At 47.3% G+C, this 25,716-nt stretch overlaps 1 pseudogene; it reads left to right on the top strand.

Moving 5' to 3' along the window:
- Positions 1-3,868: 3,868 nt before the first annotated feature.
- LOC136499016 (ABSCISIC ACID-INSENSITIVE 5-like protein 7) lies at positions 3,869-4,871 on the top strand (annotated as a pseudogene).
- Positions 4,872-25,716: the final 20,845 nt, after the last annotated feature.

Here is a 25,716-nt window from a genome sequence, read left to right as displayed (position 1 = left end):
TGAGCTCCGTTAGCAACTGAGGTGGCGCTCAACCAGTTGGATGGCGAATGGCATGCTGTTGGATAGGGTGATTGTGGGGGTATGGTCTTGGTATCCACAAGAGCAAGACATGGGCCGCACCATCAGAGGTGGCCCAGCCCACAAGATCAAGGCGTGCACGGCGCTGCTCGGCGTGTACCGCAAGCTATTATATAGTACCAAATATGATACTTTCCTTGTAACCCTATCCCTTCAGAGTATATAAGGAGAGGCATGGGTCCCCTAGCGAACAAGATACATACATCTACATATATGTAATATCATATGATAGCTAATACAAATCAACAGACCACAGGAGTAGGGTATTACGTCATACTAATGACCTGAACCTGTCTAACTCATGTGTCTCTGTTGCTTTCTTGTTCTTGATCTCATGCTTCCCTATCGATCAATCTACCTTCATAGGATATCCCTCGGAGGACTGCCGACGATATTCTATCGATAGTGATGGTGGGATGGCATCCTGCTCATGGTGAGAGCTCTCCTACCCCCCACGGTGATGAATTGGTCAGTGTTTGAAGATTATTTCTATCACAAATTTGGCATTCCTGGTCCATCCGTTCCTCCATAGATTGATTATTACACCATTAGTCTTTGCAATCTAGGCCTAACTTCATCCTTCACATTTCTATCTTCATCCATTTTTGTGAAGCCTATCTTTTCATTCTCCCACATTTCAATTTCTTCTGCCACTTTCATTTGTTTGAAATTGCATGGGGGATCTGGATCTATGGCTGTGGGTAGTGCATACTTGCAGCTTTAGGATGGGATGGTTGGGCAGTACATCGCTACTCCCATTGAACACAAACGTGAAGTATTGGGCACAATGATGGTTCTACATGCCATAGGGGGAATATTATGTGGTGTGCGACATTGATCAGATTCTCGTGAGAAAATGCCAGGTGGTCAAAGAGACCTAGTGCCAGTGGAATGGAGCAGGTGAGGGAGTCTTGGCATTGATTGACTGAAGGAGAGTAGATGGGGTCATAGTGGCGATGAACTTTACTTTTTAGTGATGCCAGCCTAGTAAGGAAAGGGCACACCCTGCATATGAATTCTGAGGGGATACTAACGGGACCCGAGAGGTGCCCGAGCTGATTGCTCGAGAGGAAGTCAAGCGGCGGATTGGGGTGTTGTTTAACCTCATGGGATGCCGCAAGGTTGACGACCAGCAGAGGGCCTTTAGTGTTGGGAACCTCCCACCAGCGGTAAGAGTCTTTGTATTAGTTTGGCCTAATTCCTTTTTTGTTGTGATGTACTCACTCGTGCTCTTGAAGATCCATGGGTAGGACCGAGCAGCATACTTCTCAGCCATGCTATTAGCGGACTAGCCGAGGGGTGTTGATGCCTGGTCGAGTAGTCCCTAGCGTCGAGCCAGCTCGGGGGTTAGTAGGGACAGCTCGGATGATAACGACAACAAAGACGGAGGTGAACGGACATTAGATGTCTATGAAAAACTTCAGGGGAAGTGGCCTGCTTGCGAGGAGCCGTCCCTAAAGAGAAGGAAGATGGTGGGATCATCCCGTCGAGAAGAGCGGCTGGTGAACATCGGTGTTCCCGCTTACCCCCAAAGACGGCGAATGGTGGTTTCAAGCTCGTCGGATGACAATGGGTTGGCCGCACCACCATCTTCGAGGGATAGGACACCACCACCGGCCGTGCCAGCTCGAGCGAAGACCCACAAGATGTGACGGATGCGGCAAGCCATGGCCACGATGCCCAGCAATGTTCGGGCATCATTAGTGGCGATGACTCATGTGGTGCTAGCTTCAATAGCCCATGCACCTGCAGAAGCCCTCGAGATCATAGTTACACCCCCTATGGTAATAGCGTAGGCGGCCATTGCAGTGCCCAAGACTGCGCGAACAACTCCAGCGGTGGCGATGGAGATGTCGAGCGGTTCGGGTGGTGGGCCGACGGGTAGCAGGCGTGGGCGCTAGTTCCAAGCTGCGCAATGGGAGTTGTAGTTGTAGGTACCTTGTTTACTTGCTATGTTGCTTCGGTATGGTAGTTTGCTTCTTTAACTTATTGTTTCTTGTTGAAGCGTGAAGTTGATGAAGGAACTGCAGCCATCGGCTGCTAGTGATGAAAGGCGTGCGGGAGAGCCGGTGGCTCCCCCTCGCTGGACTAGCATAGACAAGAGCAGATCTAGTTGCCCCTGCCTCGGAACAATCAACAGCTATGGGCCAACTGGCCGTACTACGGGAGAGCCCTCGACAGCTGGACTAGCGTCGCCTGGCGGTGGGTTGCACAACGAGGGCAATCCTGGTACGGAGGAGATACGGGATGCAGTGGCAACATTGAGTGGCCTTGCGAGGGCAACTAGGGAGCCTACGGGGGATGTGTCGAGCAGTGTGGCGCAAGGTCCGCCCGTAGCTGCCAAACAAGCACCGTATGTGGGTGCGTCAGCAGCGGAGGTGGTGCTCAGACGCCCTATCTGAGCACGGCGGCAGTCAAGGAGGGCATCTTTGCCATCGACTGCCGCTATGGTCGAGTAGATAGTGCGGGTGCCCACCCTGCCACCCCAACTCCTCTGCACCATCATTTAGCGCGGTGAAGAGTTTGAGATGCTGGAGGAGAGGGAGGCGAGCTCGGAGGCAAAAAAGCTAAGGCCGATCTGACTTCAATGCTAGCCTGCATTGAAGTAAGTGTGAGGGAATTTTTTTTAGAAAGAAAGGGTTAGCTAATCTATTTGCCCACTGCAGAAGGTGATGAAGGTGTCTGAGTAGCGCCGGTGGCAGCTTGAGGAGATGGCCCCAGTGCTAGAAGAGAACAAGAACTTGCAGGCGTCGGTGGACGACCTCTAGGCGCGCCTGCTCCAAGAGCGCCACCATAGGGAGGACCTAGAGGTGAATGTTGAGGCATTGGAGAAGGAGCGCTAGCAAATGGAGGCTAAGGGCCAGTCGATGGCCGAGCAACTTGGCCATAGCATCGTCCGAGAAAAAGGTTTGGCTCAGAATTTTGCTTCGCTGTTATTCAGTGCTGCGACATGTCTGTCTGTTGTGCGCAGCATTGGAGATGGAGCTTAGCCTGTCCTAGGAAACCATCAGCTAGCTTTTGGAGGTAAAGGAGAAAGTAGAGGAGAGGGCTGAGAAGACCATTCAGGACCTTTGCCGTGAGTGTTTTTTTTCATGCAGTTTTAACTTGAGTGACCTTAGGCATGCGTTTAACATGTAGTTGTGTCGTTTGCATTGTATCGACATTAGCCTCAAGCGTAATTCCAAGTGCTCGTGGAGCATGTAAAGACTCAAGATGATAAGCTAGAGACGATGATCATGGGGATCCAGCCCGTTCCGGACTGCGTCGGTCTGGAGCAACCCGAGGGGGGACGTCTGCCCGGTGAAGGGCCGTACCAATTGGTCATGGATCGTTGCCGGACAGCATGGGTGGACTTCAATTCGATATTATAATTTTTATACCAATTTGATGTTATAATTTTTACAATTTCTTAATAATTTTAGGTCAATTTGAGATGTAACTCACCAAGAAGTGTGAAATGACTTCTTAGTTTTTTTCGGACAGAGAGTATATCTAAACCCACCTAGGGAGTACATCGAACTTGCTTGATTTATTTTCAAACTTTGTCGAGCCATGATTTTGATTAGTATTTGATTTACTATCAAAATGTACCGAACTCTCATATTTAACTTACCAAATCAATTCATCGTCGATGCGCCATTGCTCACAGTCCCAGAGAGGCTCAGGCTACTAAAAAAAAATCGAGTGCCACCTTTGCGTTTCCGATGAACAGAACCAAGTGCCTCCGTGCTCCGGCTACTTTAAACACCCTGGCCGCTCTTGCAGAAAAAAAAACACAACAGACTGTAAACTGAGCCCCCGGCCAGGGCTCCATCCATCCCTTTCAGCACAGCACAGCAGCGCAGCCAAGGAAGACCAAGAGAGAATACGCGAAGCAGCTGCCAGCATGGAGCCACAACGAGGGGAGGAGCAGCTCGCGCGTGGGGAGGGCGGCGGCGGCGGCGTCAACGACGACGCCGGCGCCGCAGCTTGCTTCTGCCCCGCCACCATCGCCGGCGCGGCCGGCGCGGCGCGGGGTCCTTTGTTCCCACCACTCCACGCGCTGGAGCAGGAAGTGCTGCGCCGCGCCGAGCTGCAGCTGCACGTCGGCAGGCGGTGACCGGAGCAGGGAGCGCAAGATGAAGAACCGCGAGTCGGCGGCGCGGTCCCGCGCGCGCAGGCACGCGTACGTCAACGAGCTGGAGAGGCAGGTGAGCCTCCTCCAAGCAGAGAACAACGAGCTCAGGAAGCTCTGCGAGGAGGTAACATTTTCTTGCCTGAAGTGTAGTAACAGTAAAGCCAGCTGCATTTGATTTCTTAAAGGTGTGGCCGTGGCCGTGTGGGTGGCTGGCTCATTTTATTTGCTTTGCCCCTCTGCATCTGCACTGCACGCGCAGCTGAAGGAGGCCGCGGAGGTGGCGGCGCCCGCGACGAGCAGAGCTCCCCAGCTGCTGCGGCGGACGTCCTCCGCGCCACTCTAGCCTCTGCACTGCATCCATCCGGTCGTCGTCCCAGCTCCCAGGTTTGGAGAGGCGTGGCTGCCATTTCCGCACGGCCGGCTGCCGGGGCGGCGGAGATGCATGGATGATGGAGAGTGATGGACACGGAGACGACCGAGGACAGGCCTGGACAGAAATGGTAAAACCCCGGTTCCTCAAACACACCGCGATTCGGGGAAGACGCCGATGAATGATTGGATGGAGGCTACTGGCCTGTGTGGACTGTGGCGGCGGCAGGGGAGTAGGGTAGGGCTGGGTCTGGACTGGCCGGGTGCACGCCCCACGACGCTCTGTGACATGAAATGATACTGTTTGTAATGCGACATGCTGCCTGTAATGCCCCATTTGTCTCTGTTCGTTTTCCCATTTTCCTTCTCTTTCCTTTACGTTTCTTCCTCGTCCCCACTCATGGCTGGTGACCATTGCGCTCGCGTGCTCGCCTTAAACTATCACATCGAATTTTACGGTACATATATGGAGTATTAAATATAGACAAAAAAAAATTAACTATATAATTTAATAAAAAATCACGAGATAAATATTTTAAGACTAATTAGTTCTTAGCTATGAGTGCTACAGTAACTAACATGCGTTAATGATAAATTAATTAGGCTTAATAAATTTATCTCGTAGTTTTCAGACGAGTTATGTAATTAGTGTTTTTATTAGTGTAATTAGTGTTTTTTATTAACATCAGAAAACCCATTCCGACGTCCCGATGTGACATCAAACGCAGCCTTATATTCACGTGCAAGTACTACATCTATCCGTCCTAAAAAATAAACGGTCATGTGGTCATCAATGGAGGGACGTGGTTCCATGAACTCTACATGTTTACACATGCATAGACCGAGTGAATTCAAGCATTCAAATTTATGTGACGTTTTTAGCAAATGATAGAAGTATTTGAGAGACGAATTAAATATTTGCGTTTCTTAAAAAAAACGGTGGACGCATATAGTAGTTTTTCAATCACAGTCATCACGAAGCAGGCACGCATGCACACCTTTCTGTCAAAAATATGTTGTTATAACTATAAATTTAGACAAGTACTGTATTTATTATGAAGATTTATAGGATATGGCTACTGCTTGGGCAGCAGCTGGCACACTATCGCTTTCGCTGTGTTTTGCCGGCCGTATGCCTCTGCCTCACTCGCGATGGCAGGTAAAAAACAATTTTTAAGTAACAGGACGAATTTTTTTTTCAGGGGTGACTAGTGATGAAGCTACTCCTAATGTGACGTGCTTAGAAAACCCAGACACCGGTCGTCTCTATAAATGAAACAGCAGGGACGGCTGGTGATACGAGCCGCCTCTACAAATGAGTCTGATTTGCAGGGGCGGCTCACTCACCAGCCGCCCCCGACGTCTATTTGTAGGGGCGGCTAGTGATTGAGCCGTCTCTACAAATGCCCCCATATAAAATACTTCTGATTTATAGGGGCGGCTCAATCATCAGCCGTCCCTACAAATGATCCACATATAGCACAATTGCAGCACCTTCTTCCTACTCGGGTCACTCACTCCAACCCGTGAAAGAAAGGTGAAAATACTTGGGCACCTCCCAAAAATTGTTCTACTAAGGGAGGAAGATTTTGGTCTCAAATCATTTGTTGAAAAGGTTGTAGAAGGTAAGAAAATACTATTCCACACTTTTTTAAAGTTTTAATGGTTGATTAGTGAGTAATTAAAGTTTTATTTTTCTCTCTCTTCTATGGTGCTTGAGCTACTTATGAAGCAAATTAGACCCAAGATTTAAATGTGCTAGGGTAAATTAGGGAGGGGAACAAGATCATACCCTTATTTGGTTCATGTTTCTTGATTTTAGTGAACAATTAGTTAGTTTTATGCATGTTTCATGTGCATGTAGATCCAGATCTAGGGTTTGGTTTTTTTATTAATTTCGTTTTTGTAAATTTATGTTTGATAAAATTAGACTAGGGTTTGTATGAAAGATATTGGGTAAAGTATAATTGTTGCTAATTGTTGTATTTAAAATTGTTTATTATAATCAATAAATATGTATTTTAATTATTTATGGATAAATGGGCCATTAGTTAATTTTCCTCTACCATGGCGTGTTTGTATGCTTCATGTAATTATATTAAATTTATATTTATATATATATCTGAAGTATATACAATTATTCTCAAGTAATTATTAATTTGATTCATTTTTATATATATCTGAATAAGTAGTCCTTTAATGTTTGTTTTGTTGTTGTTGTAAAAGATGGAGTACATGAACTCTTAGATGTATGGTTCGTTAAGGTTCAAGACATGTTTCCGTGAAGAGGTGGATAAATTTATTGAAACCGCAAAGAAGCATGCAACGACATTTAAAGAGAATAAGGATACAATTATTTGCCCCTGTAAAGATTACAAAAATCGTATGGCATGGACAGATGTGACTATCATCAGATCACATTTGATTATGCGAGGATTTGTTGAGGACTACACAGTGTGGATTCATCATGGTGAAACGGTTATTGTTAACGGCGAGGATGAGGAGGAATATGACGATGAAACCATAGAATCCCTGTCCCAATATTCAGCAGAGCTTGATGCACGAATGGATTTCGAGTTTAACAATGAACAAGGTGGTGATGCTGGTGGTTAGGACGGTAACGACGAAGGTGGTGCCAATAATGATGGTGGAGCACGTGTCGGGGATAAAGATAATTTGGAGGACATGATTCGAGCCCTTGGACCTAGAGATTTTACTAAATAGCCCGAAAGGTCTAGAAAATTTGGAAAGGATGACAAAAGCATCGAAGGAGACTGTGTATGATGTTAAAAAGGGCTGTCCGACACATTGGACATTGCTACGTTTTGTGCTTGAGCTGCTCATCCTAAAGGCTAAGTACGGCTGGTCAGACTGTAGTTTTAATGATCTATTGCATCTCCTATCATGGGTGCTACCATAACCAAACTCAGTTCCCGCCAACACATACCAAGCGAAGAAGGTCATAAGTCCATTGACTAATAGGGGTTGAAAACAATCCATGCTTGACCCAACCACTGTATACTTTTTTGTAGCGAAACATTCAAGTCACTAGATAAATGTCTCCGATGTGGGGCCAGCCGGTATAAGAACAATGACCTTTACGGTGGGAACAAAGCCTCCACGGGGAAAAGAGGAATAAGAAGGGTACAAAAAAGGTGGTACAAGAATCTCAGCCCTTAGAGGACACTCTATTAGGCAACGATGCAAAGCAGAGAAAAAATCCTGCCTTGGTAATGTGGTACCTACCAGTGACCAAACGCTTGAGACATATCTTCCTAAACCCTAAAGAAGCCGCACTCATGACATGGTGGGATGATGAGCGCAAGGTGGATAATGATAAGATTGCACACCCAGTTGATTGTAGTCAGTGGCAAAGGTTTGATGAGAAGCACAAAGAATTCAGCGATGATCTAAGGAATGTATGGTTTGACTTGAGCACCGACGGAATGAATCCCTTCAATGAGAGGATGAGTAACCACAGCACTTGGCCAGTGATCTTGACCATGTACAACATTCCAACATGGTTGTATCAGAAGAGAAAGTACATTCTCCTCACTATTCTTATTTCTAGCCCTAAACAATCAGGCATTGATATAGATGTGTTCCTCGAGCCTTTGATGCAAGAAATGAAGAGGCTATGGAGGCATTGTAACACCCTGGGTGTTTAAATACTAAAACTGCCATATCATCATATGCATTGTAAGGCAATTGGTTATATTAAAAACTTTGAGATGCATACACTAAGACAAGTTTATATTCGTGTGGTATGTGTTGAATTGTATTGTTTGACTCAAGTTCAAAGTTTGTTTGATTTTGAATTTTTCATGAAAACCCCGATTTTTCAGCATTCAAATCCTACCCTGAAAATCCATTTCAAAATCTATGCATATTTTGGGGTTGAGTCCAAAAGCAAAAGTGTAGAGCTTGACAAGTTAAGTAAAGTTTGTTTTTGGAGTTTTTCAAGTTGTTTAGTAAAATTTGGAGTAATTCAAAAAGGCGTAATTCGTTAAATTTCCCCATTTGAATTCAAAAGTTCATTTCAAAATCTAGACCGAATTAGGAGTTGGTTATAAAAGCAAAGTTGTAGAACTTTTGATTTTGAACAACTTTTGTTTTTGGAGATTTTTGAGTTGTTATGAAAATTTGAGAGTAATTTATGAATTTTGGCGAATGGCAAACTTGTAAATACTGTGAACAGTGTTCACCGCCGTAGCTACACCGCCGGCGACCTTCGGTTCGCTTCCAGACGCGTGCGTGGATGTCCTCAGCTTCACGCTGGCGTGGGAAAGGCTCCTGTGTGGCTTCCTTGCGCTTCTGGCCGCTCCTTAAGGCCTAAGCCGCCGTCGTTCTTCGCTGTTTCCCTTCCTCTGTTTTTTCGGCGCCGTTGTCATAACTCCGTTGAGCGTTTGCCGTCGAACCAGCGCCCGCGCCATTGTAGCAAAGCGTGTCCTAGCTCCGCTAGTTCCTTGCGTGTCCAGCAAACCAGTCCTTGTGGCTTGTCTTCACCGGAAACTCGCGGTGCGCGCTCTTCTTCCTCGCGGCCGGCAGCATCCCCGTCGCGAGCGCTTCGCCGTGGCCAGCGTGTTACGGTGATCCTCTGCCCCTGCTGAGTCTTGTTTCAGCTTCGCCACGATGCTGTAGTCCTCTATGACCCATTGATTTCTCATTTTGACCACCACAACTCCTGGAACATCGCCACCGATGATGATCTGCTCCGCCGTGCTTGCTCAGGACGTCGACCCACCTCTCTGTTGATCCTCCAGCCTTGTGCTCTACTCAGTCGCGTTTGGGGTGAGCTGCTGATGCTTCCTAGGCCTTCTGTTTAAGCTATATAGGTCTCATGTTGTTAGCGTAGCGCTGCCATGCCATCGCGTCCGCCATGGCCGACGACGAGCTAGTATAGGGCCGTAATCAGTGCTGATAGGGACGTCAATCGATGCGCCTAGTCTTGGTGATCATTTTGGTACTTTAGCCGTCGTCGTTGGATTCATCGTCGACGAGTTTACGTCGGTCAGCGCCGTCGCTGTTGTGGTCAAACGCGCGAGGTTAGGGATGACAGGTGGGACCCATTGTCAGTGACTCAGCGTTCAAATAGATTTTTCTATTTTCAGATTTGAATGAATAGTGATGTAATTTGTTATTTTTGTGTAGATTTATTTAGAGCTCAAAAAATTATGAAAATTTTTGTGTGACTTCTCTGTAATGTATATTATGTAAGAAAAATATGAAATAATGTTTTTAGTAATTTTTGAATGTGATAAAAATTGCTCAATTTATTAATAAATGGATTTCCATGATTTTTCTAGGCTTATTTATTTATCCAAAAATTATGAAATTTGTTTTGCCACTTAGTTATCATGTAATGAATATTTACTAAAATTTTGAGCTCAATTAGAATAAGTTGATTTATTTCATAATTTTGAATTAAATAATTAATTCATAAAAGTAAATAGTAACCTTTGATGATTTAGGTTTTGTTTGAAATTTTGGATTGAGTGATGACCTTGGGTCATTAGTTGATAATGATCCTTGGCAATTGATGTATGTGTTACAAAAAAGATTTAGTTGTTTGACTTGCAACTGTACCGCGAAAGAAAGTTGTATTCAAATTGTTAATTTTTGCATCCATCATCGAGCATCATGTTTCGTATTTCGCATCATGTTAAACATGGCATTGTTATTACGTGTAGTGAACGAAGGTGAACACGTGGTAGTTAATCAAGTTGTTGAGGAGGTTAATTCGTCTGTTGAGGTCGGATCGAATACTTATGGAACGTCGCAGGAACCAGACTTTTCCGTCAACGAAGGCAAGCCCCAGATGCATACAACCCTACCTTGTATTTTACAAATTGATTTTGCTTTTGCTTCTTTGTACTGCATTAAGTGATTAGGAGTCAAGTACAAGCTAAATTGGTACATTACCAACCTTGTTATTCCATAATTACCATATTACCAGTTTTAAATTCGTATATGCCTAGTTATGCTTAGCTATGCATAGAACGATGAAAGTCAGGTGATTACCTGTTACCTACGAACTTTAAACGGGATTTGATTAACTTATGTTGTCATGTGATATGGGAATGTGGAGTAATAAATCTAGACCGGACGGACTCGGTGTGTGTGAGCCACAAGACAAGGAGGTCTTGTGAGCAGGTTCTTTCCGCCTGTGTTGATTAAGGCACGTCCATTGTTGAACTGTGTGTGGTGAGACTTTGTAGTACTAATCACATACTCTGGTAAGCCTGAACTTGGCGATTCTATTACGAGAATGGCTACTCGCGCACTAGGAGTGGAGAGATGGCGAGAATAGTGTGTACCCATGTGGCCATGGGCTGGATTGGTGGGGTACTGTATTCTCGGGTGGCGTGGACCCGTTCTTGCCTTAGAGGATCCGAGAGTAGGTTGATATATGTAGATCGGGGACCTGCATATGTCGTGTGGTCTAGAATCCCCAGCTGGGTTTAATCGGTTCGAATCGTCGTTGCTCCTCGATTATGGAGACTCACTTCTCTGTTCATCATCGTAGTACTAATAACTAGAACTCGAATAAGGCTTGTGAAGGTGTTGGATATGAAGTTTCATGATCTCAACATGGATCGTGTCAGCTTTGTATATGATTTTATGAAGTTTTCTATATAAAGAATTTTGTTAAAGAGCTTTTACGCAAAAGAACTTTGATTATTGTTAAAGCCATACTTTGAATCCCATGAGCCAGCATTCCTAAGTCCTATCAGTTTTATTTCAGTTAAGTCTTGTTGAGTACTTTTGTACTCAGGGTTCGTTGACCCTTGTTGCAGGTGAGCCTCATGAGCAGATCTGTTTTGGATCGTGCTACATGACAGTTGTACCTTGTGATGACGATGAGAAGTAAATATGTGGCCCTTGGGCAGGGTAGTTTCATTGTGTGTTTTGTATTATATTATAATGCCACTCCACTATTCTGTTTTGTAATAAACATCGAACCTAGTTGTGAGGTTTGAAACTACTATTTTGTAAATTATGTTATTATAAGACTTCCGCTGTTTTTACTCTGATATTGATGTTTGAATAAATGTTGTAATACTGCAATGACTCTATAACGTGATCCTGCTCGGAAATCATGGATGATTCGGGGTTCCCCGAGGACACCCGACAGTCTTTTTAAGTTAATGGAAACATATGTATAAATGTCAAAGGTCGTCGGACAGTGACAGGTGCATGTGGGCCCTATAACTTAGGAGGTTCTGCCACAGGCATGGGAGCAGATGTACGATGCGTTCTGAAAGGAGGACTTCATATGTAGAGCAATAATATTTGTTACTACCAATGATTACCCCACGTTGTTTGCTTTGTTTGGATAGATCAAAGGGAAATCGGGGTGCTTGGTTTGCTTGGATGGTACTACATGGGTGTACCTAGATACATCCAAGAAGACAGTTTATCTAAGGAACTGATGCTTCTTAAAGACAAGTCACAAGTACTATAGCAAATTATTCTTTAGATTTTATGACAACGCCCCAGAGATTGACCCCCTCCGGAGAGACGTCATAACAGAGAACACGTGTACAGAATGGTGAAAAACATACGCGTCATCTATGGAAAGAAGAATCCAAATGGGACTAACAGAGGTAGAAGCACACATCCTATCGAAGGCATACCTTTCAAGAAACAATCGATCTTCTTTCAGTATCTGCCTTATTAGCCAGACTTGGAGGTCCCCCATGCCATTGATGCTATGCACGTGCAGAAGAATGCCTTTGAGAGTCTCATTGCTACCTTGATGGACATAGGCAAGTCAAAGGATGATCTAAAAGTATGGAAAGACATGGTGCAGCTAAACGTGATGCCATAGCTTCACCCAGTACCTAACGCTAATGGAAAATACACTATGCCCGCGCCGTGCTTCAACCTAACACCAGACGAGAAGAGATCTATATGCACTTCCCGGAGGGGGGTCAAAGTCTCGACTTTCAGGAAATGTAAAGAAGCTAGTGTCGATGAAGGACTTGTCAATAACACACTACAAGGCTCACGATTGCCATGTGATGTTGATAGTGTTTCTACCTATTGCAATCAGGGCTATAAAGCTAGAGTTCTTAAAAATGGCCATCACCCGCATGTGCTACTTCTTTTCAAAGATCTCACAGAAGATGATTGGCAAGCAAAAGCTAAGTGACCTACATGAATTTGTGGTGGAGACACAAAACCAACTAGAGATGTATTTACCTCTTGCTTTTTTTGATATAATGTCACATCTCATGATTCACATGGTTCATCAGATACAGGCGCTGGGCCCTTACTACTTGCATGAAATGTGGTCCTATGAGCAGTTCATGTTGGTTCTAAGTCGATACGTGCATAATCGAGCATACCCAAAGGGCTCCATAATAGAGGGTTATAGTACTAAAGAAGTCATCGAGTGCTGTCAAGAGTACCTAAAAGTATAGAAAGAGATTGGTAAACCCGATTCTCATCATAAGGGTAGGCTGGCTGGGAAGGGCACCAGTGGTAGAAAAGTGTTCATCGACCATGATTACAAAGAGGTGAGTTGGGCGCATTACAGTGTCTTGCAGAGTACACAACTGATGCAACCGTACATTGATGAACACTTGGCTATTATTATGGCAGAGAGAAATGGCCATTCGAATGATTGGGTCATGAAACAACACAAGCAACGACTAACTACATGGTTGAAGGACCAAAACATACCGCCTAGAGAAACCATAGACTCTATTACCATCAGTAGGTTGGTGGAGGGGCCATCGAGACAAATGACATCTTGGAATGCTTATGACATCAATGGGTATACGTACTATATCCACGCAAAGGATAGTAAATATGTGAACCAAAATAGCGATGTTCGAATAGAGGTTCTCGATAGATTGAGACAAAAGATCCAATACTTTGACATCATTAAAGAGATATGGGAACTTGACTATGGAAGAGATATAACGGTGGCCCTATTTCGATGCCGCTGGATCAAACAACACCAACTGAACGAGATCGTATTAAGAGTCTTGGACCTCGAGAATCTAGGCTACCAAGATGACCCTTGGGTGCTCACTTCACGTGTCGCACAAGTTTTCTATATGTCTGACCCACAAAGTAACCTCCCTCAAAGAAGAAGACAAAGCACGTGGTTGCCTCCAGGAAACAGCATATTATTGGAGTTGATGGAGTGGACGATGTTGAAGCTTACAATAACTACAATGAGATACCGCTATTCATAGACTTTCCTAAGAAGATCAGTGTTATGGAAAAGAACCTCCCCAAAGACGTATTGCCATGGGAATGAAAAGGTGTCAAGGGGAAAGTCATTACAGTGGGCTAGCTAGTTATTGAACGTGGAGTGTTTGTGTAAGTGTGTGTTTATAAGACTTCATTTATGTAGGCGTGTGAGACTATATATTTATGTACTTGTGTAAGACTACATATTTTTGTATATGTGTGAGACTACATTTATGCATGTGTGTGAGACTACCTTTTGCAACATCCAGATGACTCTATTTGAACATCCACTCTATTACTACTAAAACTTTATAAAATCACTTAACACTTTATGAAATGAAGAAATGAGCAAAATAAAAGTAGGAGATCTTGACGAGTTATACAACTTTTATATTCATCACCTTTACAGCTGAAATCATTTAGTGTTTGAAAATCAGGTTTGAAGCTGTCATTTCATTTAATGCCATAAAATTATAGTCGAAGTTTTAAAATTTAAATTTTTAATTTTTGTTTTTTTGTTTTCTATATTGTTTTGACTACAATTGTTTATATATATATTTCTTCATATATAGAATAATACAAAATATTATCTTTGTGCATATACACAATTGTTTTTATATTACTTTGTATTTTTATGATATAAAAAATATAGAATTAATTATTTAAAAAATAGAAAATATTTGTAGGGGCGGTTGGATCAGAAACTGCCCCTACAAATTCATTTGTAGGGGCGGCTGGATGAGGAACTGCCCCTACAAATGCATTTGCAGGGCGACTGGATCAGGAACCGCCCCTAGAAATCGTCGTGACTATAAATACAAGGGCACACGTGTGTTAGCTTGTTGGGCGCTCTCTTCTTCCTCCGACGCTGTCAGGCTGCCCCGCCGATGCCGCCTCCCGGACCTGTCCTAACGCCCGTGCGCCCCATCTCCGCACCCGCGTGCCCCTCCCCGCACCCGCGCCTCCTCCCCGTACCCGTACGCCTGCTCCCCACCCTAGGGTTTCCGATCGGCCGGCGATGCTAGGGTTTCCGACCTTGAGGTGCCGCTGCGCACCCAGCCGGCGATGCACCCGCGCGCCCCCTCTCCGCACCTGCGTCCCCTCCACCGGCGTCTGTGCACCTCCACCGGCGTCCGCGCACCTTCCATCCGCACCCGCGCCCCCTCCACCGGTGTCCACACTCCTTCCTGTGCTCTCTGGTGTCTGCGCACCTCCACCGGCGTCGGCGCTCCTCCACCGACGTCCGCACACCTCCACCGGCGTCGATCGGCAAACATCGGCTTTCCCGGTCAGTCTATCTGTCTTATCTCTGACAGTTACCATCAGGGAAGACCATCCGTGATGGTTTTGGGTACTTTCATTGACTACTTTGGCCATCATGGAAAATTTTGGTTGACCATTGGATGTTGGGAAGAAAGTCACTTACGTAGTCTCAAACTAAGTTCAAGAAGCTCATGTATTTTTTCTTTTTTACTTAATCTCAAACTAAGTTCAAGAACTGCTTAGTATTCACAACTTTGAGTTGCTGCATACATTGTGTTGAAAGCCAAATGTACTTCGCACAATGATATAGTTATAGTAGAATCATTTTGTTTCAATAATTAATCAGGTAACTCGATCACGAACTGTTGATGTCTGATTAGTTTAAATTACAAATAAAATAGCTGAAGTCATTAGTGCATGCTCACTAGTTCATGCATCTAATCAAGCCGACTAAATTAGTTCATCATGGCTGCTATTGAACTGATTGGTAAAAATGATTATGATACATTAATGAATTTTGACAGCTAATTAAATTTAGCGAATTAGAGGTATGAATGATGTAATTCTATGAATGACGTGATGCCTTGGCCAAATGATTATGATACATTAATGCTTACTAGTTGATGCATCCTATGAATGACGTGATGTCTTGGCCAAATGGTTGACTATTCGATAAGATTTATTTTATTTGGCTGCTAAGGATCGCGGAATACGACTTATGTGCTAAATTTTTAAATGGTAGAAATAACAACAGACAAAAAACCTAGGATGTGAAAAAATATAACCATGCAGCTAGGCAAACCTGACTAAACAACAAGATTGGTCAGTTTACATATTATGCTTGATGCCAAAGTCATAGGCAACCACCTATAGAAGAAATGAAGTGAATATCAGGTACAATATTTGTTTTGGATGTGTAGGAAAGTGTCAATACTGACATGAAAAGTTTCACTTGACTGATCCCTCTTGAACTCCCATTCTGAATCGGTCTTGTCCGGACATTCATATGAATCATCACATGTGATACCACTAATCAAGTCAACTCCTGGTAATATCAACATGAATGTTTCTTTCATTATTAGAGACAAGAAAACTAACAGCTTAAACACCATCCAAAGGTCATTTGCAATAGTAATAATAACTACTAACAATCTACTAAACATGGCAACCGAGGTGCCGAGTAAATATCAAATAACTTAATCACTGCCTTGAAATAGTAGGAAATCAAAGTATTCCAACAGATTCAACCAATTTTAGAAGTGGATATTTTAGCTGCTTCCTATAATCCCATATTTTCTTTTCTTTTCTGAACCCATTAAATATTTGAAGTGATAATTCACTGATTATATCCAACTGCACCTAGTTCTTTCAAAGGTCAAAATGATTATGATATTAGAACGACAACTCTACAATCCAATTAACATAATAAATCAAAAGCAAAAGAATAAACAGCTCAATACATATAAAGTTAGTTCTCACTAGAATATGTTGGGAAAAGAAATCTATTATATCTAAGCTGACCACTATGCAGTCATTTAGGTTCATCAGTTGAGATAGATACTGAAGTGTGCATAAAAAAGAAGAAAGTCAGTTCTTTCAAGGGCATTGCTGATTGATGAAGTTTTAACATACCAACAATTTTTCACTTTTGGGCCATTTCCAACAACTCATTGTCTGTCTGAGACTGATCAGTACTCAAGACACCAATAAGACTGATATTCACATGTTCTAGGCATGAATTGGTAGTGGCATGAATAACTGCATCTAGTCTAGTTGGAAATTAAGTTCTTCTTAATTGCCATTTTGTTCATATTCTTCCAGATGGCCCAAGCCAAACCTGCAAAAGAAAAAGAGAAACATACGCGCTTAGGGATTCCCAGCCTCCTTGGCAGCCAGCGATCGCCTCCTGTATCCACAGTAGAAAGCCGTCTAAGCCAAAGGCGTCTCTTATACAACACCAACTGTATTGGGCAAAAGCACACTCCAAGAGTATATGATTAACCATTTCTGGTTTTGGCAAACACAGCATAGCGGGCTGCCATGCCAACCCCTCTTGAGCAAGGTTGTTGCTGTCTTTTTTTACCAGAAGTTCCTAGTACAGAAAACACAAAAGCAACCAAAAAAGAAATTAATCAAACAAGACACAACCATCTCTTATACAGTGCAAAGATGCCTGTGTAGTTTTATTTATTTATTAGTTGATTTCACTTGCATGTGTGTTGATACTGCTAGCCGCTGGCTACTACTACTACTCTACTGAACTACTACTGCTACTCTACTCTACTGAACTACTACTACTCTACTTGCTACTGCTAGCTACTCCTACTCCTACTAGCTGCTTGCTATTCCTGCTGCTCTTCTCTCTACTCTGTACTACTAAGTGTTGTTCCTGCTGCTCTTCTCTCATTTTTCTACTCTCTGTAAATTTAAAATGCCTGAGGTGGTGGCTGCTTGCTGTGCTTGCTTGCTAACTACTTACTGAATTTTTTGACTACTTAACTACTGTTGCTGCTATGTCTCTACCTCACTCTGTTGACTCTACTTAACTACTGCTGCTGCTTACTAATTTTTTTACTCTTCTCTCTTATTTTTTGACTCTATACTATGTCTCTACCTCTTTTACGGTCTTCTAACTCTACTCTACTGAACTACTACTACTCTACTTGCTACCGCTAGCTACTCCTACTACTACTAGCTGGCTGCTACTCTATTCTCTTCCCTAGCTGCTGGCTGCTACTCTACTCACTTCCCTATACTACTAAGTGGTTGTTGCTCTATGTTTACCACATTTAAGTTATCAGATTTTGATCTACAGGGGTCTTCCAACCATGTGGCAGCAGTCAACTCCTATCCTCTATGTTTGGGAAGCAGCAACTGCTTTTTTTACACCTTTTCCTCTCTATGTTTGTTAAGCAGCTGTTGCTTTTTTTTCCAAATCTCCCCTCTCCTCTTCTCTCCTCTCCTTTGTTTTGCTAATGATGAAATTATCTAAGTTCATACATTATATGAAATATGAGCTGATGATTAAGAACTTGTGAGGAACTTGGCATCATTAGCAGCCACCCCTACATTACCTTCTCCTCTCTTCCCTGTTATGATGCCTTGATGCTCCAAGTTCAAGATCAGATGATGATTGACATGTTTCTGAGGCCTCTACTACTGCTACTTCTCGTTTTTTGATATATTGTTGTTTTATAGAACTACTTTGGTTTATAGACCTTTTTGATTTCTTATACCTTCTCGCGTACCTAAAGTACACTTTCTTACATCTATTAGAACAAAGCGAGAAATAATGTCGTGGACACCAGACAGTGTAGCCCGATGCCCCGAGCATGATGAGCAACCAACCAATGAGGAGCAAGCACTAGAGAACTAGCTTACTCAGGAACAGTTCGATAACGAGGTAGAAAAGGATCTAGAAGTGATGCTTACTCAAGAGCAGTGTGACGAGGAGGAAGGGGGAGCAGAAGGAAGAGCAGGAGAGGCTGCTGAAGGTGAAGAAGTTGATGATGAGGATGATGAGGACTCAGAAGAGGGATATGTAAGTCCCGAGGATCCTTTCCCACGTGAAGCCAGAAGGAGGCCAATGGAGGAAGATTTGGACAAGGATTTTTACCCGAACTAGGAGGTAGGGAAAAAGTCTTAGCTTGTAAATTTTGTTGAAGCTTTGGCTGTGTTACCTCTGCTAACACTTTGACCTATTGTATATACAGGTCCCTCCTAAAACTCAGAAAACACGACGTCGATGTCCGTGACATCTCGCTGGACAAGATGGAGTAGAGGAAAGGAGAGCAGAGGCAACAGCCACAGAGATGGATCATGATGCCTCTGCTCTACAACCTTAAGACACAACCACAACTATCAAGCCTAAGAGGAAATGAGGGGATAGAAAAGGAAATCTATATCTAGATAAGGCATGCTATGTGATAACGGAGGTCGGGCCAGCAGGGGAGATCCTTGAGCCAAAGAAATTAAGAGGATGATTCTGTAATGCGATCGAGGCCCTACTAAGAGATAAATTGAACCCAGCAATCCCTAACTAGAAAGAGGTACCAGAGAACACAAAGAATGCACTATAGGATAGGCAACTGAAGCTCAATTTTAGATTTCTAGAGGGTAAGCATGAATTGGTAAAAAATGCTTTTAGGATGATGGGAGAGTCATTTCGACATTGGAGATCGGAGCTCAACATGAAGTATATTCAAAAGGGATTAACTCCCTTCAACGAGTTTGGCAAAATAACTTCTAGTCAATGGGAGGAGCTCGTTGCTCAAATGACTTCACCGGAGGCATTGGAGCTCAGTGCCCGTAACACCGAGCTGGCGAAGAGGAACAAACACCACCATCATCAAGGCCCCGGTGGCTACTATGCCAAGGAAAAGCAGTTTAGGAAGATGGACAAAGAGGCCATAGCTACTGGGAATATCGATGTGACAAATTTGAAGGTACGCTCAAAGAATTGGATATATGCGAGGAGTATAGAATCATTCGGTGGTAATCTTAAGTTTAATAAGCCAGAGACCCAAGAGGTAGTATCAAGGATACTGAAATATGTTGAAGACAAGGAGAAGGGCTCATTCAATCCTTCCAGAGAGAGGCACGAGCTTAGCCTTGGCTTGGGAAACAAGGAGCACACAGGCCGCACCAGGGGGCTAGGGAAAAGGACGACATGGAAGCAAGGATTCAAAGAGGACAAGCACGTGTACAAGAAACATGGCAGATACCAAGAGACTAATCTTAAGCTCCAAGTAAAGGCTCTAGTTACGAAGACGTTGGAGGAGCAAGGACTATCTACGGAGCCACGGATGTTAGTGACGCTGCTGGGAGAACTGGCATTAGTTGGTAGCCCTCCGAAAGTTCCTAGCAGCCAAGGTTCCACTGCAGCCACAACCCCTGTCGATCACATACGGGAATCAACTTGTCGGTGTTTTGGACTGGGGGGTCCTCAACCAACTAGTGAATTTGTTCTGTGTGTTCCCGATTCCGGATGGTGATGCAAAGAGACATAAGGTTTATACTGGTTCTGGCAATTCGTGCCCTACGTCCAATCTAGGAGATTGATCTTGTATTCCTTGCACCGAAGTGCTTGTAGTAGGGGGTTACAAGCTAGGTGAGAGAGGGAGCTAGTCCTAGGTCTTGGCGGGGAGTGATGTGGGCTGCTTGAGACGTTGCTCTCAAGCGGCAGGGAAGTGTGCATGTTATAGGGTGTTGTTCTTCTTGAGTGCCTCTCTCCCCAGAAATGGCCCAAGTCCTTTCCTTTTATAGTTGAAGGGAGGACAGTGGTAGTACATGAGCTAACTATACGGCATCGTGCGAACAGAGGCGGCGTGTCCGAGCCCTGTAGCCTATTCCTGTGGCGGTGTGGTCATTGGAGTGGTCTGTCCTTGAAGCGCTGGGGCGATGTGCTGGTCACATCCGATCCTATGCATCATGGGAGCTCTAGGGCCGCCTTGGAGTGGGTGCGGTGGTTAGCGTGTGGGTCACTATGGATTGACTGTGCACGAGGCCGAAGCTTGGTTGGTGCCGAGGCCGAACCGCGATGGGAGGTCTCGGCAGACGTGAATCTCGAGATAGCTGAGACCCTAGTGTAGAGTGCTGAGGCCTGGAGGGAGCGGTTGATCTGGTACACTGGTTCAGAGGCGATGATGACCCAGGCTAGACTTCCCATGCCACGTTGTCTTTGGGGCGGGGATTACGGGGCACAGTGTGGGCGCTGATCATGGACACAGCGCTAGAATATAGTGGCCGGTAATCCTCCCGCACCTTGTCTCAGCCGGTATGGCGCTGATGCGACTTCTTGTCTCGTCGGCCACTCCGTAGTGTTGAGCCATCGTCCAGCTGAGATTGTGGGAGTGGTTGACGCATTAATAGGATGTGATATGCTATCGGGAAGACTGGTCGAGGCGGGAGCGATGGGTTGTTGACAAGCTAGCCTCGAGTGATATGGAGAATAGCTGTCTTATTCGAGGCTGTTCGCACGGGGCCTCGGGTGGGACAGAGATTGGGCTCCTTGCCGAGACCTCTCATGAGAGGCCTCGCACGAGGTGGAGATTGCGTCGGAGCGCTGAGACCTCCCATGCGAGGCCTGAGGCGAGGTGGAGAGCCTAGTGGGCTTGGATGGGGCCGGTGATGAGCGCATGGCTTACCCTCTAGCTTTGTTGTTGATAGGATTTAAGTGACCCTTTTGGTGTACGCTCGGGGTACCCCGTTCTATGGTACCCGACAGTAGCCCTCGAGCCTCAAGGGGAGTGCATGCACTCTCCTTGAGGGTTTGTCGAGACTTGGCTTGTAGCCGCTCTCCGTAGGGATTGTGTTTTGCTTCTTGAGGTTTCGGTGGGTGTGTGCGAGCGCACCCACCGGGTGTAGCCCCCGAGGCCCTGGAGGAGTGGAGTCACTGCTCTAGGGGCTTTTTTCGTGTTTTGAGTGAGGAGTTTTTATCGTATTTGCCGAGCCCACAAGTGCGAGTTTGGGTCATGGGGTTTTGGCAAGGTCGTAGGGAGAGCCCCCAAGCCTCTACACAAAGTAAGAGGGCGGTCAGGGGTGCCCCTAATTTTTTGTGCGGCCCTCATGCTTCCTTTTCGCTCGGAAGGAGGGGTGGAATGTGCCAGGCTACCCTCGGTGGGCACGAGCGGTGGCACTTTCGGTGAGCTGTTATTGGGTAAGTCCGACTAGAGGCCCGTGCCCCATTTGCTAGGGGACGGCTAGTGGTCCGGAGACACACTCCAAGGGTACCGGAGGGTTTCTCTAGTGGGTGCCGAGGCCGTTCGCTGGGCCCTGGTGGCTCGGTGCCTCCCTACGGTGGGATCCCATTTGGAGACCTCCCTGCCAGTCTCGGACACGACTTAGGATGCCCTGAGCGATCGTTTGCTCAGGCCTTAGCCATTTGTGGGCTTGCCCATAGTCGTCCCTAACTCTGTTGCCCTGGGGCGGCTGTCGAAACCTCAGGGGGCCCAGCCTTCGAACCCCTGGACCGTAACAGGCTTGGTGCCCTTTATCGTATTTGTAACGAAACTTCTAGCACAGGCTTAGGTCGCTTGTCTTTGTCTTGGGTGCAGGTGGAGCCCTCGAGCCTCCGCCCGGAGCGAGAGGGCGGTCAGGGGTCCCCTGGTTTTTTTGTTCGACCCTCACATATCCTTTTTGTTAGGATGGAGGGGTTGTTTGCCGAGCCCATTCGAGTGTGAGCCTGGGCCGCTGGGTCTCGGCAAAGTTGCAGGAAGAGCCCCCTAGCCTCTGCACGGAGCGAGAGGGCCGTCGGGAGTTCCCCTGGCTTTTTGTACGCCCCTCGCGCGTGAGGGTTTGTTTGCCGAGGCCCCTTTGGGTGCGAGCCTAGGTCGCAGGGTCTCGGCATATCTACAAGAAGGGCTCCCTAGCCTCCACACGGAGTGAGAGGGCCGTCAGGAACTCCCCTGGCTTTTTGTACAACCCTCGCGCTTCCTTTTTGCTTGGAAGGAGGGGTTGTTTTGCTGAGCCCCCTCGAGTGCGAACCGGGGTCGCTAGGTCTTGGCAAGGTTGCAGGAAGAGCCCCCTAGCCTTTGCATGGGTCAAGAGGTCCATTGGGGGTTCCCCTGGCTTTTTTTACGACCCTCATGCTTCCTTTTCGCTCGGAAGGAGGGGTGGAATGTGCCAGGCTACCCTCGGTGGGCACGAGCGTTGGCACCTCCAGTGAGCTGTTATTGGGTAAGTCCGAGTGGAGGCCCATGCCTCATTCGCTAGGGGATGGCTAGCGGTCCAGAGACACACTCTAAGAGTACCAGAGGGTTTCTCTAGTGGGTGTCGAGGCCGTTCACTGGGCCTCGGTGGCTTGGCGCCTCCCTACGGTGGGATCCCATTCGAAGACCTCCCTACCGGTCTCAGACATGACTTAGGGCGTCCCAAGCGTTTCGCTTGCTTGGGCCTCGACCCCATGTGGGCTCGCCCATGGTCGTCCCTGACTCTATTGTCCTAGGGTGGCTGTCGAAACCCCTAGGGGTCCAGCCTTTGAACCCCTAGACCGTAATAGGCTCAGAGCCCGGTTCCTTCATCTGAAAGGAATAGGGCAGGGGGAATATCTTCCCCATTGGCTCAGCAACGGCTGGCACGCCCTTTGAGGTGGTTTTCTAGGGAGACGGAACAACGCCTACTGCTACAGTGGTGGATGGGACGTAACTGTTCCCACAATTAATGAGAAAAAGGTGGGCGCGTGGGCGGTAAAATCGAATCGGGGTTAACCGCGCCGGATCTAGGGGAAACTTCCCCGATTTCATCGCCCATCCGTTTTGCCTTCTCCCCGCATAAATACGCAAAGAGCCTCGCCCCTCCTCACCTTACCTTGCCTACGTTTGCTCTGCCCCCATTGAGCCGTCGCTAGAGCAGCAGGTGCCGGGAAGAAGAAGGGAGAAGAGCGAGCCAGGGAGAGAGCGAGAAAGAGAGAGAGAGAAAAAGAGAAAAACTCACCGCCGCATTCGATCCCTCCACTGCATCCATGGCCGGTGACATCATTGTCATCGAGGTAGACCCTTGGGACCCATCTGAAGTCACCGTGGAGATGCTTCAGTCGCTCGTCGATGGCGGACTCCTTCGTCCAGTGACGGACCCCAACAGGCCATAGTGGATCGCTTCGTTGGGCGAGCCGGAGCCAAGGCCTCACGATGGTTACGTTGTGAGGTTCGTCTCCTTTCACGAGCACGGCCTCGGCGTCCCGGCGGATCGGTTCATGCAAGCGCTCCCGCACTACTATGGCATGGAGCTCCACAACTTCAACCCCAACTCCATCGCACAAGCGGCCATCTTTGTTGCCGTATGCGAGGGATACTTGAGGATTGCTCCCCATTGGGAGTTGTGGCTCCATCTCTTCCGGGCGGGGCATACCACTAAGCCAACGGGCATGTTGGGCATGAGGAAAGGGACGAGGGCCGGTGGCTGCACTCTCCAAGTGTGCCAAGACCGCCAGCACCTCTACATCCTGGCCTAGCTCGCGTCATCCAATCACCGATGGTACACGGGCTGGTTCTACCTTTGCAACAACGATGGAGGACTTCCCCCCTACACTGGGCAGATTATGGGGAGCTACCCGGAGAGGTGGAAGTACGGTGTCCCGAGGGAGGATCAGCCCAAGCTGCAGCCACTTTTGGAGGGGCTAGAGAGGCTATGGGGCCATGGCCTTACTGCGGCTATGGTCGTGGCTGCCTTCCACCGTCGGAGGGTGCTACTGCTGATGGCTCGGCGGCAGTGACTATTCGAGATGAGGCCGGGTGAGCCCAATGAGGGCATCCGGATGTCCTCCTCTACCCTTTCTGACGAGGAAATTCTTCATCGGGTGGGGGAGACGGTGGAGGCGAAGCTGAGGGGCGGCAACCTGACCCCCATCATGATGCGCTCGTCGCGGGGGTTCCTCTCGCTGGTAAGTCGTGCGCCGCTGTAGCCCTCGAGCCTCCTCCGTTTCTCCTTACTTCTCATTCCCTTATGCGCGTTCGCCGTTCCTGCAGGGGATGAGGGACGTGCGCGCCTCTCTGTCGCCCGTTCCTGAGGACGCTAGGCGGCGGGCAATCAACCGGGCGCACGTCGAGGCACAGAAAAAGAGGAAGGACGCCAAGGCGGTGAAGCACACAAAGAAGATCCTCGCGTGCGAGGAACTAGATAAGCGCTGCCGGCAGCAAAGGAAGGATGGCCTCCCGTTGGAGGATTCCCTGTTGCCGTTGCTGTCGACGGAGGCCTTGGATGGGGATGACGAGGGCGAGATGGGGCGGGGTCCCCTAGACCATCTCCCTGACGTAGGGGAGACGGTGCCCGGGGCGTTGGCCAGCAGCCCGGTGCTCCCAGGAGGAGGAGGAGGAGCAGACCCGGGGTCGGCAATTGCCCGCTCCAGGGCCGAGGCCGAGGCCGACACGCACGAGGCATGGGCGTTGGGCAAACACGCCGTCAGCCCGGTGGGCTCGGCGGCGGCGGTGGAGCAAGTGGTGGCGGAGGCAACGCAACTGCCCCCGCAGAGGACCAAGGGGGCGCTGAGGTCCGTTGAGGACCAACCAGCGCCGATGGACACAGAGGCCATGCCTCTGCCGCCGCCACCACCTTTGCGGACAAGGGTCGCTGTGGCAAAGCGGTTGCTGCCCCGCTCGAGGTAGGTGTATTTTTGGTGGGGTCACAGTGCCTTCCGTTTGTTCTTTTGTCTTGTGCTGACCCTGTGATCGTCTTGTCCTTAGCTGGAAGCGGCCTATGGAGGTGCCTACCTTGGCGCCCCTTAAAGCGCTTAAGCTTAACCCCGGCTCCACCGCCCACTAAGTGGTAGAGGCGCAAGCTTCCTTACAGTGTGGCGCAGCGTCGGTGAAGGCCGACCCAAAGGAGCCGGCCACCCAAGGAGGGGCTGTCGAGGCAGCCCTAACACAGGAGGGGGAGGGAGCGCCTCTGCCCCACAATGGCAAGGCCCGTGGGTCGGATGCGGCCGAGGTTCCCTTGGCCGCCGAGACCACCGGGACCGAGGTCCCCAGGGTTTCACAGGCCAGGGCGATCAAGGCCACGGCGCCCAGGACCATCGAGGCCGCTGCGGCAGGCACCGGAGCCCTCACGACCGTCGAGGCCATGATGGTGGAGGCCGGAGCCCCTAAGACCACTGACGCTGACATGATCATGGTGGGGCTACCAGCCCTGGAAGTGGGGATGAAGGCAGCGGAGGCCTTGGCGGCACCCTTGGTTCAAGGCCCACCGCC

Source organism: Miscanthus floridulus, chromosome 13 (genome assembly GCF_019320115.1).
Source record: "Miscanthus floridulus cultivar M001 chromosome 13, ASM1932011v1, whole genome shotgun sequence".
Classification (NCBI taxonomy): domain Eukaryota; kingdom Viridiplantae; phylum Streptophyta; class Magnoliopsida; order Poales; family Poaceae; genus Miscanthus; species Miscanthus floridulus.
Note: the sequence above shows the minus strand (reverse complement) of the source record. Positions and strands in the feature narration are given on the sequence as shown.